This window comes from Dromaius novaehollandiae, chromosome 1 (assembly GCF_036370855.1).
Source record: "Dromaius novaehollandiae isolate bDroNov1 chromosome 1, bDroNov1.hap1, whole genome shotgun sequence".
Lineage (NCBI taxonomy): Eukaryota > Metazoa > Chordata > Aves > Casuariiformes > Dromaiidae > Dromaius > Dromaius novaehollandiae.
Window position 1 is genome coordinate 182190899 of NC_088098.1, and position 11077 is coordinate 182201975.

Consider the following 11077-nt stretch of genomic DNA (forward strand, 5'->3'; position numbering starts at 1 on the left):
GATCATTGTAGTACTTAGGATGTGATCCTTTTTTTAAAGAGCCATGTCACCTGTTTTCAGTTTGTCTTCTGATCTTCTCCCATTTCAGAAAATGAGTGTCTAGGATTAGTATTTATTACATTTACTCCCCCTCCCTCCCCTGATCCCCCCAAAAAAGCTGACTGTAAAGCTGCCCAAATTATTCCTTAAAAAGTGGAGATCCATTGTATTTGGTCCTTTCACCTATGCCAAATACCATATTGCAGGCAGCCTTTTTAACTTCTTCAGCAATGAAGACCTTAAAATTGTCCTTCCTAAGAATATAAAACCAGGCTAGTTTTTTGTTTTTTGTTTTTTTTTTTCATTTTTTTAACACACTTCTTCATAGTTCAAACATTCTGCTGTCATTTGAGGTGCCCTTTTGTCAGGGAAGTCCCTGGCATTACCCACTTTTAAGGAGACCTGACTAAGCAGAAATAGGTGCAGCTTCTGTCTGGATTGCCTAATTATCCAGATATTCTCACATACCATGGCAAAAAGACTCAACTAGCATTGCCAATGATTATCTTCTGGTGAAACTATTGCAGGAAATAATTTGGAGTGTATCGAGTCACAGAAAGAGAGAGAAGGAGCTAGATCAAAAATAAAGATTTGATAAAGTTCCACTTTAACGCCTCTTCTTGTGCACACAATGGGATTCAGAATTCAGAGTTAGATTTCTGTCTTCTCACAGAAGACCTGAAGAGAGCTGAGTGACTCGGAATTGAATCCAGGAAGCCTCTGGGGCTCCCAAGGAGCTACCTTGATGTAACTATGGGAATAATTGAAGACAGGTGTATATCTAACAGCCTGACCATCTCTGAAGTGTTCTGGCTGACTCAAAGCTTTTAGGAAGGTGCCTCCAGCCACTTATGATCCCTAAAACAGTACCCTTGCTGGAAGGTAAGTCACTTACAGTGCAGTGGTGCCACTACTGCCCAACTTTTGTTGAACTGTCATATTAGACATTTATAGATTGGGAATTCTATAGGTTCAGAAGTTATTTGAGCCTGAAAAAGCCAAACTCACACCTGTCCTCCCTCCCTTCATGATTTTATATGGAATGAGCTTAGCAGGACCCCTTCCCTGTCATCTTAAAGCATGATTTCAAGATATATGGAAACAGAAATAGAAAAATATGAAGAGCAGTCCCATAGACTGTAATACTTAAGGTGCTCGTGTGGCAGGTTAAAAGCTTACTAGTTTTATCACGTGAATATATAGAGAGCTTGATTTGGGCGATGCTAAAACCTCTAAGATTTTGCTACAAAGGCCTGTAATCCCCAGTGAACAAAATGCTAGTAGTCTAGTTATATCTGATTCACCCAGCAATTTCCATGATACCGGGAAAATGATGGAGAAGTTGTATGTTCTATGTACTACTAGAGAACAAAGTGATTATCCTAGTGATGTCTACTTTAGAGTTAATGGCTGTTTTGCTCTGGAGATACCGCATGGGGAATACCTGGGAGTGAAATCCATCTGATTAAATGCAGAAATGTGTAAGACAGAATGAATCACCCTTGACTCCTTTTACAGTTGATGCAGAGAAATGAGCACTTCTGAGGAACAGTTCTAAGTAACATCCTGAGGTACATGGCTAAAACAGGTTAGATGAATTGCACCCTAAAACATCTTTTCTCTCTCACTGGCTATAAAAGGAAACAGATGTAGATAGGTACTCTGTAGATGTCTACCGTTATAAGAGAATCTCAGCCCGGGTCATTAAATTTATCCAAACAGGTACTCATTTCTAATTTGTCATGCTACTGAGGGATCAAGATATCTGTGTTTTTCTATATTATTAACTATAATTACCATATACTATCCACGCTTTATTTTTGGTCATTTGAGATCCATGTGTGTTTCCTGACTGGGTGAGATGACCTTTTCTAAATACAAGAAAAATAAATGACAAATAGCAATAAATATTAAAAATACCTGATGTAAAATCATTTGTGCTAAAATTTAGGCTTTGCAAAGGTATTTGCAAACTTCTGTTAACTGTATACTCAGACAGGGAATAATGTGCACTGAAAGTAAAAGCAAAGTAAACTCATTACACTTCTCTCTCTCCCTGCTCTAATATCACTTTTTGATATTACCAGACCTGCCAGACTTTGATGCTACCATTCTGATGACATAAACTATGAAACTCCTAAATAACTGCAATGTCAGTAGCAGATTGGCCAGAAATTTGTCTCCCTCCCCCTGAATTTATATGCAACAGCAACTGAGCAAGCAATCTTATCTGACAGGACATATGTCCCTCCAAGAACAGCTAAAGCTATGCCTAGGAGAACAGTACCTCCTTTTTTTTTTTGTTACAGTTTGAAGTTTCTCCCCAAATATCAGAGAGAACATATGGTCCACAGATTACTGCAGACAGGGTGAGGCAATCTGAACTCAACACAGCTCAAGAAGATATTCACAGGTGAATTTCACCTACGCTTGATTTCTAACTAATCCTGGGGTTTCTATGATGTTTATTTGGGATACTACAGAAGAGACTGATGGCTGTTTTAGAGATGACAACTTTCTCATAGCCTCCATGGAGGTTCGGTCAACAGACAGACCACTAATCTGAACCTAGTGGGATACACTGAATTGGGGTACCTGGTCTGCAAATCAGACACCAGTTCAGCTCTTGCCACAGTTTCCATCCTCTCCAGTCACTTATTTTTTTGTCCTGTGGAAATCAGAACTTGAACTTCTTGTTAGGACAGTAAAGAGTAGTGGATGGGAGGTGGGTGTCCGCATGGGTCTTAAAGCAACAGGGAACTGCGGGACAGCTTGGGGGTACATTCAGGCATTGGAATTCAGAAGAACTCCCAGGTCTAGTAATGTGTAGATAGACTGGGAATGTGTCTACAACACTGCATTGCCAACCTCAGTCTAAGTCTGAGCCCAAGCCTGGTCTATGTCTCGTTTCACTCACAGGTCACAAAATGAACATCCTAAATCCACCCTATGGCTCTTTCTATCCAGAGTTTCAAAGTTTCAGCTGCCTTCATTGACTTAGACCACTTCCTTGCTCATCTGACATTATGCTGCAACAAAACAGAAGAAAAACCACTGCAGCTCTGGTCATGCCTGTGAGACGGCAACTACTGAGGTTGCAAGTCCAGAGCCTACTGCCACTCACCTAAGATGCTGCTACTTATATGCTAGACTCACAAGCAAGGCACAACAGAGTTACTGAGTCAATGGTCAAGGCTTACTTAGGCCAGCATCACACATGCAGTATAGTCCCAATGAACATTTAGAAACCCTTTCTTTTCACATTTCCATTACATGATCCCAGTGTATCATTTCATAGACCAGATGGTGGAATATATAAAATATTTCATACAATATAGCTTCATCCTTTTGTAATAAATTAATCTGCTATCATCAGCATTGTACCTGGTAAAACACAATAACTGGGGAAATCAAAGCAGGTCTTTGAAACTGTCCAGTATAATTACTTTCACACAATAGTCTTTTCAGAGAGGTATAGTAATTACCAAACAGAAATATGTGCTCATTATTCTAATCCAATTACCTTTCAACAGTTGGAACAACTGTTTCTGTCATTGGTTTTCTAGTTTTAAATTTTGCTTTAAATTCAGTAAAAGCCACAAGCCTTTCCTGTTCACAGGTACTTTTGGCTCCTGGACTGATGATAAGAAGGAACTATAACAGAAGTTTACAGGATATCTAGCAGGATTGGCTGGGTCATTGGTTAAATAGATACACTTTGTGCTTCTAGAATAGCAGACTTCATCTGGCCTATATTAATATAAAAAAAAAAAAATTACCTGCAGCAGACTAGCTGATTTTTCCTAATAAGAATAGATAACCCTCTTCCATTCTGATTGTTCTTTTTAATGCTATACACTTACCCCAGGAGTAACTTAAATAAAGCAGTTATATAAACGCACTATATAACTGTTTAGATAAAACACCACTATTAAAATTTGCATTTACAACAACAACTATGGCTGTAGCAGAAAATTCATTTAGGTCTGTAATACTTCAATAACATTATTCAGTTAAGAAACAGGAAACAAACACATATATACATATATACCTATAGAACAAATATAACACAATATAATGTAATATAATGTAATATAATATAATATATAGGTATGTATTGTGATGATTCCTGTCCTATATCACTTTATAACTGTGAATCTAAAAACTGTTTAGAATTCCAAACCTTAATGTTTGAAATTTCTATTGAATCCTTAATAGAGAGAAAAGAATGATATTTTTTTTAGTCTCTAACTAAACTCTCAATGCCATTTGTGAAACGAGTGATAGTTTGGAATAGGTGCACATTTTCACTTAAAATCACTACCCCTTCTGACATTTTTGATGTCAATCACAGTGAGAAGGTCAAGAGCTGAATAAACGTTACAGTAGACCTCATAGTATTACAAATGGTTCCAATAAGTCTGCTTTACACTCTGTAGGAGAAAATTTCTGTTATCTCAAGCCAGGACAGGGGAGTGTATTTACCCACTATAGGTCAAGCTGAGTTGTACCTATAAATTTGTGAACCAAATGTGCAACCCTTAAAGGGTTTAGCCCCTCTTTACTGGGGCAACTATATCCCTGGATGAATCAGGCATACATGTATCATGATTACAATTACTTACCCTTTGATGCAGAGTCAACACATTTCTCGGTCTATAAACTGCCTTCCTATCAGTGTTCTGCTGTCACAGAGTTTATTTCTTGAAGTTGCCTCTCTATATATTCATTGCCTTAGTCCACGTTGCTTCTTTTCTGAACATACAAGATAAACAAGTATATAAATATAAATATATCCCTTTGATCAGGGTATATTTAAAAACAAAATAAAACAAAGCAAAGCAAACAACCTTCTCCACTGAAAAGCTATGCTTAATATAGGGACTAGGAAATAAAAGATATATTTCTCCACATTACATAAACATTTCATGAAGTATAAAATGACATATCTTGCAAGCAAAAGTATAATATTGCCTCTACAATGTAAGGTAATGGAACTATTCTGTAGACAACCCCCCCCCCCCCATTAGTTATAGAAATGATTAAAAAGTTGTATAGAATCATCTGGCAGCTGATGGCACTAGTTTATGTCCAAGGCTAATGGAATAATACTAACATTTTATTTTTAAGAAACACTGCAGAGAATCTCTTGCTTTAATTTAGTACTGCAGGATGAGCTTCACGACGGAGTGGCTTTGACTGAAATGAATGCACAAATGAAGTACTCAAAGTATAGGGTATGAGACATATGTGATGTGTAGGCTCATGCAAGTAATAAGTATAAAAGGGGAATTTTACCCCAAATGTTGTTTATCTAGAGAGCTGCTGTCTAGAAATACTACTAAATGATGTAGCTGGTTGCTGTTATGGGAAACATTTTGGTATTACGATGCCACCAGAGAAATACAATTCACAGACAACTTCTGTATCACATATTATTGTTAGTTGTTGCTTATTAAATGATTAATTGCCAAAAAGTGCAATGGTTTGACATTCAAAACACAGCCCTGAACATACTTCTAGGACATGTTTCCTGTATTTCATTATATTTGCTTTACTTTGAAAAATGTGGTTCTGTGCTTTCCAGACATTTCAGTAGACTTTTATAGGTAATTTCTTCTCTAGTCTGGACAGGTCTGCTGCTTTTATTACCAGTTACAATTTACAGCAACAGGTCTGCAATATTTTTCTACTTGAACTCAATGGACCACATCATGTCCTGATTACATCCATCTGACCCCAAGAATGTTGTTCCAGTAAGCCCATGGGAGATGTGATACAAAATCTTCAGAGTTACATGCAATTTGGGTCTATTTGTTATGATTTATGGTGCTGTCTTTCTTTTAATGATATCTTGGCTTCCTGATCAAGGAGCATCAATTCTCTTTGTTGCCTTCATGTTTCTCATCCAAATTGTCTCTATTCTCAGTCTCCCTCTTGTTTGAATGCAGTTTGGCATGTCTGAAAAGTCTACTCAGATTGTTTTATCCAATGGCCTACTTTTAATGGACCACTTTCTAGGCTTCTGCATAGCTTTAGTCAACTTTAAGTTTTCTAATATGATATGTCCACCAAAGAGAAATCATAGTATTAAAAGAATCCATACGTCAGCAAAACATTTAAGAAACAAGGCAAACCAGCACACTGGCAAAAGCTCAACTATTTCAAAAAGTTTTTTTTTGTTAGTCCCAGATGTTTTAAAATGAGTGAATGGCACAAAAAAACCATTCACTTCAAAGTATTATTTTTGGCAATTGTTGATTAATAGACATTTAATTTTTAAATACTGTCATTTCGCATCTCGGATTGGCCATGAATGTTTCACTGCAAGCCATGCTGATTTCTAACAGTAGTGTTCTGCAAACAATCAATCTTCTTGTGATCAGGATTATGCTACTTTAGGAGTTAGAAAACATGCAGGGGCTTTGTACACATAGTACTTCAAAAATACATGGAAGCGTGTAAGCAGACATAATGTGCTTAGTAATATTAAGAGGATTTTTGTTATACTGTATATGGATTTTAGGCATTATTCTTCATAAATGACAAGCTATTCTAGCTTACTGTGGTATGCTCAGTTTTTGTCTGTGAGTGGAGGATGATGTTTGCCGTGTTTTACACACAGTTCGGTGGCCTGATCTTCCAAATAATTATATATGTACAGAGCTTTGCTAAGAGAATTACTCAGACGAAGTTACTCACGTGTAAGTGTTTGTAGGAATTATTTATGAAGAGAGACCAAGGCAGTGCAAAAATGATCTGTTTCAATAACGAAAACAAAACTAACGGCAACTATAAACTGGCTCGAGGATTGTGGATTCAAGTATCTGAAAATTGCTTATGGGGAGGACTGCTTCTCAGCATTTGGCACACGCTGTCTGCTTTACTGAGACAGCTAGTGTTATTTTGTTTGTTCATGTTAGCTGACAAATCTACTGGTTCTTTTTCTATTATGTGGTACTAACTGTATTTCTATACGGTTTTCACAGATACCAAAACTGCTCTTGTATACCTTTGTGCCATGTGGACTGTATTATAAAAAAAGCATTTGCTGTAGGCAAGAGGAGATGTTGTGCCGTAACTGCCTTACTTTTTCCCTCTTTCTCCAGTTTTTCCTTTCTTTCTTTTTAAATTAAAATTCAATTGAAAGTCTTTTCAACTAAAAATATAACCTTTTGAAGTTGTTCATTATTTCTGAGCAAAGTAGAAAAGTGTGAATATGATAAAAGCTTTCCAAAATGAAAGATAAAAATGTACTCAGTTTGAAATTACAGAGCAGAATCTCTCTTTTGCATAGAGAAGATAGTTTCCTTACACATTGTATATTGGCCATGTATAACCACAAAGGTACATTTACTTTTCATATATGGTCTTGTCTTTTTGTAATGGCTTTCTTGTTTTTATAGAAAAGAATTAGCATCTACGTAGAGTGGTCGTATTTTTTAATGCTTCCTCTTTCTCAAAATATTGCACTGAAAACAATAGACATGAAAAATATCTTTCCCAAATGAATTGGGCATCACAGCAAAAATATACACAGTAAATCACAGTAAATGTATATCCAAGTATATCGATAATATGAGAGACAAACAGACAGACTATATAGCTGAAGAATATTTATAGTACTGTGTGTGTTTTGTTCAAGACTTTGTCCTGGATAAGTTTTAACTAATGAGAATACCTCATTATTCTATCTGGCATTCCTTTTAGTACCGGACAAAAGCTGACAGATCCCAAGTTTCAAGGAAGCATACAGGCTTGAAGGAAGGCCTTTAAAACTTTTAATTTTACTCAGGTACCCATGCATTGTAGAACCTCCTTAGACAACTGAGCTGGGAAAAAGGGGAGAGCACTGAAGATACAGTCTTCGACAGTCAGAGATACCTTTCACCAAATTATTTCTTATGAAAGAGTTCAGATATTCAAACGAGATATGGAAGCAGTCCTCCCAGCCTGTCTAAAGGAGATTTTGTCGGTGTCTGCCTTGTCAGGTCATTCTCCACTTATCTACTCTCTGCCTGGCCCTTTCAGAGACCTAAGTACCTCTCACTGTCAGACTGATATCTTGTGAGAAAGATATACTGACTTTGCAGCGTTCTTATCTCACAGTGTGTGCTCACGTTCCACCTTTCTTCACAGACCTTAGCTTAACCACAAGGTGCAGGTCTCAGAAATGAGAAAAGGTGTCTGAACCTGTCTAAAGACAGGATTTTCCCTGGAACCATGAATACTTGTTTAGTCCCATGGTCTGCATCCATGTTAATAAACTAAGCAAGGCCAGGTTGTGGGTTTGAGCATTGTTTGAGCATTGTCCATACTTTTAAATTGTCAGCATGGTCCCTGCAATAGGACTGCTGCTAAATAGGATTTCTGCTGATTTGCCCAGGCATGGATCAAGGGTTTGTACAGGCCAGGGGCTGTGCCTAGTAGGCAGTCTTTGTGCCGCATGAAACATTATCTTTCTTCAGTAACTGAGGCAGAGAACTCCTCCTCCCTCTTGTTCTACAGCCAAGTAATTACAGTATTGAGTTGAGAAATGTGAGACTGAAGTTTAGTTTTCCATTCCTTTTAAGAGGAGTCAAAGCCAAAATTTTCATTTCCAAGGCAGGTGTTGAAAGCGGTACCTTAATATACAGAGAGGACTGAAGACACTCCCACCAGCTCTGATCCTTCCAGACCATTTAAAGAAATGGCTATACTGAGATTTTGAAAGGAAGAGCTGATGTACCTGAATGAGGAGAAGGCTCAAGGGCCGAGACTGCCTAGTGTTTGTAGACATACTAACTCTCCAGTACAGAGCCTAAAAATAGTCTACTTACACTTTCCCTCCAGTTCTGCCTATAAGGCAACACCCATGTTTCTTTATAAGAAGGTTTTGCCTTGCTGTTGCATGGGTGTGAAGCTCCTACTTAAGTCGTTGCGAGTTAGGCACTGAAATCTGGGATCCAAGCAACTGAGAGTTTGGCTGTTCAGCACTCACAGCCCGTGAGCCAAGAGCCAGAGCAAAGGAGTCTGAAAGCGGTCTGCCTCCTAAATTGTAACTACTTAGCCCTTTATACATTGCTATTATATTAACAGCTGGTTTTAAACAGCTTGCACCGGGCTTCTTAAAGCCACATTCTCCTCATTCCTTTGTTTCTAGCCAAACTTAACAACAGTAACATAGCAGTCAACATGTAGCTTAGCATGATGGAGAATTTCAAATATGTGTAATCCAGTTGCTAATTACAACTAAATAGAAATGTGCGATTTAAGCTTAGAAATGCCCTGCATGTAGCCCAGGGACAATGTGGGTGTGGGGAGGGTGTTTCCTTTGAGACATAAAGATGACGGCTGTCAGATGGCAGTAAGCCTATTAGTTCTGGTTTTGCCATATCCTGGGGCTCAGCTGTTTCAGCTAGCTCCAGCTGTTTACCACAGCATGTGAGGCATCATGTTCTGGTTTCAATAGATTCTTACTTTGACCTCTGCATGCTTTTCTGCCTCAGGTGTTCTTTATTGCAGTGTTTTAGATTCTCTGTCATGTCTGCAAGTCTCGGAGGGCTATCTGCAGTCCGCAAGTTTGTCTGGTCTATGTAACTGTCTCTGCTAGACAAATCCTAATTGTTGGTTAGGAGTTAAATCTGAGTCGTACATAAATTTTTTCTTTCATCTGTTTTGTTTCAGATTCCAATCGTGAGCTGATATTACCAAGGATTCAGTTTATCCCTGAATTGCTACTTTAGCTCTTCGCACATGAGCACTTCTATGTTTTCATTTTTTTCTGCTCTCTATTTGGAAATGCACTGCTGATGTGTTTCATTTTTATGTAATGAGCAACACTTCTCAAATCTCTGTATTATATCTCTGCAGTTAGCCTCTTCTGCCTGAGCCTCATCTACCTGAATTAACGGCAAGCTACTACAAACATTAAGGGCTTCAAGACCAGCTGTTATCATCAAGTCTCCTCTGTCTGTTTTCTTTTCTGGTGGTAACCATGGCTTGCAGACACAAAATGAATCATTACTTTAAAAACTTTCCTGTTGTTGTCTGTCTTTCCAGGAATTTCTGTTTTAACAAGGCTTTTGACTGCTAATTCAGAGACCAAGTGAGATCTGTGGTCTCTATGCTGTATCTAAATTGATCTTATACTTACCGCTGTAATCACCAGGATCCTAGTCCACTGATAGTCCAGACATGAAACTTTGTGAAACTGCAACATAATTCTCTCTTGGTCTTCAACCCCAAATTTGTTTTATACGTAAATGGATGGGGAGAGAGGTGGGTGTGCTAGGGTGAGGTGGAGAGGGGCTGATGCTTCAAGGGGGTCTCTGCCTAACACAAGTATGACACCTCCTTTGTAATACAGTATCTATAGCAAGTTTACAGCTACTTTACACCCCTACTCCACATGCAATTTCTGCATTATTTCCACATTGTTTTAAATGGAATTTACCTTTCATATGAAGGGTTCCGTTCCCCCAGCATCCCTCCTCCCAGTGCTGGGGTGGCCCTAAATACATAATTTGGACAGGGTCAACTGCTGCAACCCTATGACAGTCATTTTAACAGCTGGCTGTGGTCTGCTTTGTTTTTTGGTTTGTTTTTCATTTTTTTCCCCCACTATCAGGAAAATACCTGTTTTATTTTATTTTCCCCTTTCTTATAAAAATGACACATTCTTATAGGTTTCATCTGCTTATTTTGTAATTCTCCTTTAAGAAAGTCTTCTCTTCTCTCTCTGTGAATCTTGCCTAGTAGGCATAAGCTTGTTGGAACCAAGGTTTATTGTTCTACAATGTCAAATCATTCCTTTCTGTCAATGAACTGCAGACAGAGGAGGTGATCTTTTCAAGTTGGAGTTTGTACTCTATGTGTTATAAAGTTGTCTTCCACACAATAAAGTTTTTTTTTCCCCCTCTATTACTCATTACCTACGTAATTAAACTTATCCATTACTTTAACATTCAACAGCCTCAAGAGTTCTTCTGGTAATGACGTGTACTTGTTGAACTCTTCTTTTGGTGGCAGATAGCCATTGCTGTTTCAGGATTAAATG

At 38.0% G+C, this 11077-nt stretch overlaps 1 long non-coding RNA gene across 2 annotated transcripts in view; it reads left to right on the plus strand.

The window, feature by feature from the left end:
* Positions 1-10856, plus strand: part of LOC112983800 (uncharacterized) — a 149788-nt gene extending 138932 nt beyond the window's left edge. For both annotated transcript variants that reach the window (XR_010392149.1, XR_003259338.2), the window contains one exon: positions 9706-10856. This is a non-coding gene — a long non-coding RNA (uncharacterized LOC112983800). The remainder of the gene's footprint in view (positions 1-9705) is intronic.
* Positions 10857-11077: the final 221 nt, after the last annotated feature.